Genomic DNA, 8,265 nt, shown 5'->3' on the forward strand with positions numbered 1-8,265 from the left:
ACATTATACAGTTCCCCACTTTAAGCAAGCTTTGCAGGGATGTTAAGGTCACTGACAGAATAGCTTGTGCAGTGCTATAATACAAAATATGCATTTGAAAGCTATTGAGTGACCTTCAAATACTGTTCCTATAAAAAATGGTTTGGATGCATTCATTAGCAGACACCTATCGAACTGCAGTTAAAGAAGGCTGATGGGTAAACTTGTGCCCTTCCCATTCACCACTGCATAATCCACTGAACTGTAACTTATTAAGGAAAATTCACATTTTCTTTTGGCAGTGCATTGGGTTGTTGACATTACTAGTTTGTTTCTAGAACATAAACTTTCAAAGGTTCAACTAGTTTTTGATCCTTGTGTTAGGTGATTAATTTGATTCACTGACCTTAAGCAGCTCACTACTGATCCATGAATGATAATCATAACTACTTTCCCCCAAAAGACAATAGAAAACTTATTTCTTTTGCCCTCCCCCAAATCTAAACGAATGAGAATCCAAACTTGAATGGTTTCACCTCAAAGTTACTCAATTGAGGACACTTAGTAGGAAGCACAATTATTTAGTTATCTTAAGTTGCACTGATACTACCATTATATCACAGTGCACACAAAACAAATGAGATATATGCTTATACTAATCAGTTTTACACAAATAAACTCCCTAGTCAAATTTGTTTCAGGCCAATTTAAACATTAGCACTTAACAGTTTTATACCTGTACTTTAAGTCAGGTTTTAAGTTGAAATGTCATTATTTCTTTATCTGAAGGATTAAAGGAAACAGGACCCCAGTGGCTAGGTGGTTTGGGAAGAACACTTGGCGATGGCGGCTCACTGAGTTTGGCTCCAACATAGTTCTGATTGGCTTGTGGCTTAAAAAGTAAGCTAGGACTTGACAAGTTCGCGTTCCAGTTTTGATTATTTGGGAAGTTTTTGTTCTTCTCTCCGTTTTGCATGGCTTGCCATGTGGCTGCTGATGAGTTGTAACCATGTCCTCTTTCTTTTTTCTTATGAACAATCTTCATCTGGGAATTCTGATCCTTGGTCTTCTGTCTGTTAAGCTGCTGTTGGTTCTTACTATTTCTAGACTGAGGGGCTGGAATGTTATACCTCTCTCCACCACCCATCTTCAGCTTCTTTGTCACCTTTCAGTCTGCTGCCCAGAGTGCAGGGTTCCCACCGCCTGGCCTCTTCCTTGCTGCCACGCCTAGGATCCTAGGTGTTGCTTTCTGGCTGATCCTCTCCTTTGTCTCAGGACAGAGGTGTTCATGGGCCGGTCTGCCGAGTTCAGCCTAGGAGCTGAGGCCAACATATGAGTGTCCTCAGCACACAAGCATGAGAGAAGTCCGACTTCACGCTCGGAACTATGGCGGCTGCTGCCTCTCGACATAGAGGCCTCCCTCCCTTTCCAGGGAGAGACGAAAGCAGGGATCAAACAACCTGCAAGCACCGACCAGCTAGCAGCCAACGGCTTGGTGTCTCCAACCGACATCCACCTCCTGCCTCTACAGACCAATTTTAGCATTGACTGCCTGTGCCTCTAGGGTTTTTCCCAAGAAGTCTGCCTGTGCCTATATCTTGCAGGGTTTCTCCCATGTTCTCTAATAATTTGATGGTGTCGGGTAGTAAGGTTAGATCTTTAATCTAAGTTGAGTGGATTTTTGTGTAAGGTGTAAGGTGTGGTTTTGCTTCATACTTCTGCATATGGAAATCCAGTTTTCCTAGCACAATTTGTTGAACAAACTGTCCTTGCTCCAGGAATTGGTTTTAGCTCCTTGATCAAATATAAGTTGGCTGTACATGTTTGGATTGATTTCTGGTGTTTCTATTCTGTTCCACTGGTCTATCCATGTGTTTCTGTACCAGTACCATGCTGTTTTGATTACAACTGCCCTGTAGTATGTCGTGAAATCTGGTGTTGTGATGCCTCCAGCTCTGTTTTTGTGTACAAGATTGCTTTAGCTATTCGAGGTCTCCTGTGCCTCCATATAAATTTCAGCATCATTTTTTTCCAGATCTGAGAACAATGTCTTTGGTATTTTGATTGGCATCATATTGAATGTATAAATCGCTTTTGGGAGAATGGACATTTTGAAGATATTGATTCTTCTCATCCATGAACATGGAAGATTTTTTTCATCTTTTGGTATCCTCTTCTATTTCTTTCTTTAAAGTTTTGTAATTCTCATTATAGAGATCTTTGACATCCATGGTTAAGTTTATTCCAAGGTATTTGATTGTTTTTGTAGCTATTGTGAATGGGATTGATCTTAGAAGTTCTTTCACAGCCATGGCATTGCCTGTGTATATAAAGGCTGTTGATTTTTGTGCACTGATTTTATATCCTGCTACTTTGCCAAACTTTTCTATGAGTTCCAATAGTCTCTTAGTAGAGTTCTTTGGATCCCCTAAATAAAGAATCATATTGTCTGCAAAGAGGGATAGTTTGAGTTCTTCCTTCCCAATTTGTATCCCTGTAATTTCTTTTTCTTGCCAAATGGCTCTGGCAAAAACTTCCAGTACTATATTGAATAGCAATGGTGAGAGTGGGCATTGCTGTCTGGTATCAGATCTCAGTGTGTTGTGTTCCAGATTGCCCAGATAGAAAGAACCAGTCAGACTGACCATAATGCAAAGAATGAAGGGACTTTATTTGTAGGTCCAGCATGCTGGGGCCCCAGCCGCCCATGCAATGCAGTGCTGGGAGACCAAGACTCCCTTCTCTTTGTTCTCAGGGTTTTATAGTTCCCAGGCAAACAAGTATTACATCTGCATTCCTTCCTTCCCCTGGGCCTGCAGGAGCAAGGATGGCCTACCTTATTGGTTGCCTCCACCTGGTCCTGCAGACAGGACCAAGGACTGCCCGGTGTCAGGTTTCATCTTCTCATACCAGGGGCATCCTGGGCCTAGTCAGTTTTTTTGTCTTGTGAGAAGCCTGTCATGGCATGGCTCTGGCCTCTCACAAGTGGAAATGCTTCCAACCTTTCCCCATTCGCTATGATACTGCCTGTGGGTTTTTCATCAATTGCCTTGATTGTATTGAGGAATGTCCCTTCTACACCCAATTAAACAACAAAATTTTCAATATATGTGGTTGACTCTACAATCTACAGAGGTAATCCAAAACAAACTATAAACTGGCAAGAGAATTAAGTGATATTAGTGAGTATAAGATCAATATATATCAAGTGGCTTTCCATGTAGCAGCAGGAAAAAATAGAAAGCCATTTTAAAGGACAAAATACAGACTAGAAAACTTCTATAGAGTATCTTTAAATATTTTTCAAATCATTAAAAAAGCAAAATGACCTAAAACAAAATTAAGTCAAAAAAATGAAGAAAATGAAAAGCTCAGAATTCATTAAATTTTGAGTAAATTTCATCTCTTGTAAAGGAGTTTATTGGAAGCTACAGGTCATAAGATCCCAGCAGAATCACAGACATTGGAGGGTGGGAGAGATCCCCACTCTCATGTGGTTGAGTCATCATGAAGGTGACAGCAGCCCCTGCTCTTAGGAGAGCGAGGCCCAAGGAGGGTGAGCACCTGCAGACCTGAGCCCAGTACTCAACCCTCACTACCCCCACCAGCCACAGCCTGGATGAATGGCACCCCTTCTCCCCAACTGTCACAGAAATCTAGTAGGTGTGACTCTGATTAGCTGCATCTTCTCTGACATGATGCCTTCTCATTGGCTCAGCAAACTGTCCAATCAGACACACTGGATCAACAATGAAGAGCAACATGGGGTCTTTTTCTTCATGCTGCTAAATACAGCTTCTCCAGTCTGCTGCTTATAGTGGTTCCACGAGGCTCATTCTTTGTCACCTGTGAAGTTCTCTCACTACAAAAACCATCAGAAGGATGCCTGGAATCTGGAATATGGTGAGTTTGTGGGGTTAGTTGCCTCCTGCTTGCAAGATGGTATCTGGCATGGGACACTGGATATCTTCTCATTCCTGAATGTGGTGACTTTGGCTCAGCCCTAGAGCTCTGTATTTTTCCAAATTGTGTGGTTAGGATGCACAGGTTCTCAGGGAGAATCCAGATTTCATGCATGAAATTTGGGGCAGAACCCATGATTTGTGGGATCCCCTGTCCCTTGTTTTTCCTCCTGGATAATGTAATTCCCCTCAGTTAGGAAACAGGTCACTAAATCCACAACCCAGTCCTCTTGCCACAGCTCTTCCTAAGGGAGTGAGGCTCTCATATTGTGGTTGCTGGGTATGAGCTGACCCTGGGGCAGAGAGCTGGATTAGAAGTGGAGCAGCCAGGCCTCAAACCGGTGCTCATATGGGATGCCAGTGCTTCAGGCCAGGGCATTAACCTGCTGTGCCACAGCACCGGCCCCTGTACTGTTTGCTTTTTAAAAATTGTAAAAGACAATGGACTTTTTTGTTTACATAAATCATTGATATAAGACAAACCATTTTAGACTACTTTAGAATAATTTGAAATTCTTTGCTCTTATTTTAAAGGCTTTTTAGGATTATTTCAAAATGCAAATTAAGGAACCAATAGATAGGGAAGAGAAAAATGAGAATGATAATGTGTCTTGGCACCCAAGATGTGTTCCAAATAACAAAGAGGTAGCTTTGGGATCCACAAGAGAGAAGTCCCACACTTCCAGGAACAAAAAGTCCTTGCCAAGGTCCCGCGTGCACCTAAAGGTCAACCAATGAGGATCAGAAGCACCTCAACCTTTAACCCCCATGCCCTGTATCTATAAAAGGAGCCCTCCCAACCTCTGAAGTGTGACTTGCCTGGCCCCCACTCTGTTGGAACTGGTGAACCTTGCCCAGGAGGGGAATCCCAATAAATACTTGTAAACTGATTCATTTGGCTAGGAAGATTTCTTACACACTGGACACCTTGCACAAAGAATGCAAGTGATCTTTGTCCTAACATGACATAAAACTGGTGTTTGGCAAGGAGAGAGAGGAACAAAGCAGAACAAATAACTTAAGGAATATAAGGGAATATAAGAATGTTACAGATTTGTAGCAGATAACTTTGTGTGAGGTTGCTTTGGCTGAGATTAGAAGGAAATTATTTCTATGAGTTTCTCATGTTATATAAGTACAAAGACAGAACTATGGATTTGGGCAACATGCTAAAGCAATAGTTATTTAGTTACAGGTATATATATATATGTATATATATTTATCTGTAAAAAGATACATATATGTGTATATGTATGTATATATATCTGTAATAAGTCATATATATATTTATATATACATATATATGTATATATATACACATATAAGTCTTAATGTTTCATTTTGAAATCTATTTTTAATGCAATTTCCCTTTTAGTAATTTCTACTTAATTGCTGATTTTCTTTGTCAAATTTCTAGGCATCTCCTGTAAGTTATTTCTTCCTCCTTGGTTCTGACTGTTGTGACCTGACATTAAAACTGTTTTATTTAGAAACCTAAGGTTATGCCTACTTCACTAGGATAACTTGATTCTTCTGTCTTTTTGTTAGGTAAGAAGTCAGAAATTAACCTATGTGTGTGACAAGGGCCAAAGGAAAGGGACATCTACAGCAGTCCAGCATTCGCATTTCAAAGTCACCCAATAACATTGCAGGTGCTGTCCAGTATCTGCACTTCAAAGTCCTGCCCTCAGACCCTGATAGCCTTCCAGGGGGCCCTGCCCCTTCTACCTGGCCTGATAAGCATCCTTCCTCTAAGGCAGGCACCCTAGAGAGAAACCCCTTGTCTAAGCTAGCCAGGCTTCCCCTGTCTGACTTCAGTGGGAAACTCAGACAGGAATTTTTTGTATTTACACCCAAGAAGTCCTTTGTTCTGGAGAAGAAGGAGACAGCAAAAAGGTGGAAAGGCAAGACCCAGCCCCTTAAAAGCCCCAGCCTAAATGTGAACTAGGCACTCTCTCTGGTTTGTCTGGAGAGGTGCCCATCTGTTCTTACGGACGTCCCAACCCTGATAAACTTTGCTACTTTGCTTTCCACTGCTCTCTGTCTCACACCTGAGTTCTTTCTTGCACAAATACAAGGACCCTTAGCTTCTTCTCCAGTGGCATTTCCTTAATGTGTTTAATTTTTCCCATGTAATCAGACAATTCCTTTAGCTTTTGTTTCTAAGGGTATTCTTCTATCCAAGGCTTTCGTGTTCTTCAATAATGTTTTTAGATAGGAAGATAGAAGTTAGCCTATGTGTGTGAAAGCAGCCATGGGAAACAAAACACGTGCCCCGCAGAAGTTATGCAGTAGTCTTAGAAGCATGTGCAGGCCAGCAGCACCAGTCAAACAGAACCTGAAGGGGGCAGTGGGAATGAAAAGAGGGACAAGGGTCAGAGAATGGAGCCAAGACAAGGCTCGTTTATTCCAGTGTCTCAGTGATATTTATACATAACCAGCTATAGGTCAAGGCAACACAGAGGATAACACCATACACAAGCAACTTATCGGGCTTTCTGCAACACAGTCATAACATAGTTAATTTTAGCAGAATGTTCTTGTTTGATCATTCTCCTTCAACATGGGAGTACATGACTTTTTTATCCCAGGAATTCCACAAGCCAAGACAGACCTTGACTTGTCGATGACTTCTTTATGGACTGTCTACAGAAGCAGGCCTTGGGAAACAGCCCGATATTTTATACTACAAAGTCCTGCCTTATCCCAATAACTTCATAGATGGTTCTAGTCTTCCCCTCCAATAAACACACACCCAGAAAACACTGTTTGCTTGGTGCAAAGAAGGCTACTAAGTCTGATAACATTACCTAATTTTGTACCTGGGAAATCTTTTGTCTAGGAGAGGAGTGTGTGTGTGTGTGTGTGTGTGTGTGTAGAAACAGTGAGAAGTAGACACCCAGCTCTTAGAAATCCCATTATTGACCAGTGCCACAGCTCACTAGGCTAATCCTCCACCTGCGGCACCAGCACCCCAGGTTCTAGTACCAGTCGGGGCACCAGATTCTGTCCCAGTTGCTCCTCTTCCACTCCAGCTCTCTGCTGTGGCCTGGGAAGGCAGTGGAGAATGGCCCAAGTGTTTGGGTCCTGCACCCACATGGGAGACCAGGAGGAAGCATCTGGCTCCTGGCTTAGGATTGGCACAGCGCACTGGCCATCACGTGCTAGCTGGAGTGGCCACTTGGAGGGTGAACCAATGGAAAAGGGAAGACTTTTCTCTCAGTCTCTCTCTCTCACTAACTCTGCCTGTCCAAAAAAAAAAAGAAAGAAAAGAAAAGAAAGAAAGAAAGAAATCCTATTGTTAACTTTGGTCCTCACAATCAACTTCATAGGGGCATCTGTGGAAATTTACAGTAGGTTTTTAAGAGAGCAGGGAAGCCCCAGGTCTCTGTTCTACCATTAGGCTGAGGCAGAGCTGAAGGACTCAGGTGCTAACCACCAGGAGGAATCAGAGAACTTAAGCATTGTCATTGATCTAGCAACAAGCCATGACATCCGAAACCAGAGACTGTCAACTCTTCCATGACTTCACCACACCAAAGTAATGGGGGAAAATGGTGATGAAGGAAGGTGCCTGGGGTGCATGTCTCACAAGGAATTTAATGTGGACACGCAGTGAGCAAAGCAAGATTTATTTACATGAGAAACCTCTTGCCACAGCAGCCACTAGGGGGTCTCCAAGAGAGGGAGACCTGAAAAAATGGATGGAGTTTTTTAACTGCAATTTGGATGAGCAGAATAATAACAGCTAACAATTAGTCAGAGGCTGGGGACAAAACCCATCAATAAACCTGTCTAGCTTGCTCTTGTTAAAACAAAAATCCAGCTGAATAGTAGGATAGGCAAATTCTTTCTATTCTCCTAATAAAACTAGAAGCTCAGAAGGGTGGATCATTGCTTCCTTGCTATTCTCATGATAAAGCTAGAAACTGGGGGAGTGGGATCACCACTTCTGTCTCGCTAATAGACAGGTTCTGGGGAGAAGCAAGCCTGTTGTCCACTCTTACAAGAACTCCCCATTAGGTCATCTAGTCCTTACACCAGCACCCCCTGCCTTAGAACCTCTTTATAAACCCTGATCACCCTCCTCCAACAGCATGGTAGTCCTAATGAAGGCATCCTACCTTCCCCTAATCTTGTGAGTAATATTTGCAGAAGAGTTTCAGAAGCCTACTGAAAAAAAGGAGATGATTTGGAAGGGCAGGCTTTTGACCCAGCTGACAGAGAACCCTCCCCCAACTGAGGTAGAAAGCACCTCCCTCCTGACACCCTGGACCCCCCACCCCGACTGTCTGGTGGGACCTTCCTCAGAACAAAGCCTGAA

At 42.6% G+C, this 8,265-nt stretch overlaps 1 pseudogene across 1 annotated transcript; it reads right to left on the minus strand.

Annotated features, from left to right (window-relative positions):
* Positions 1–709: 709 nt before the first annotated feature.
* LOC149122870 (proline-rich nuclear receptor coactivator 2-like) lies at positions 710–2,420 on the minus strand (annotated as a pseudogene). Its single transcript, XR_016219412.1, has one exon. The product of XR_016219412.1 is annotated as a proline-rich nuclear receptor coactivator 2-like (transcript).
* Positions 2,421–8,265: the final 5,845 nt, after the last annotated feature.

The sequence above is a fragment of the Oryctolagus cuniculus genome, chromosome 13 (assembly GCF_051225735.1).
Source record: "Oryctolagus cuniculus isolate XC-2025 breed Fujian yellow rabbit chromosome 13, ASM5122573v1, whole genome shotgun sequence".
Taxonomy (NCBI): domain Eukaryota; kingdom Metazoa; phylum Chordata; class Mammalia; order Lagomorpha; family Leporidae; genus Oryctolagus; species Oryctolagus cuniculus.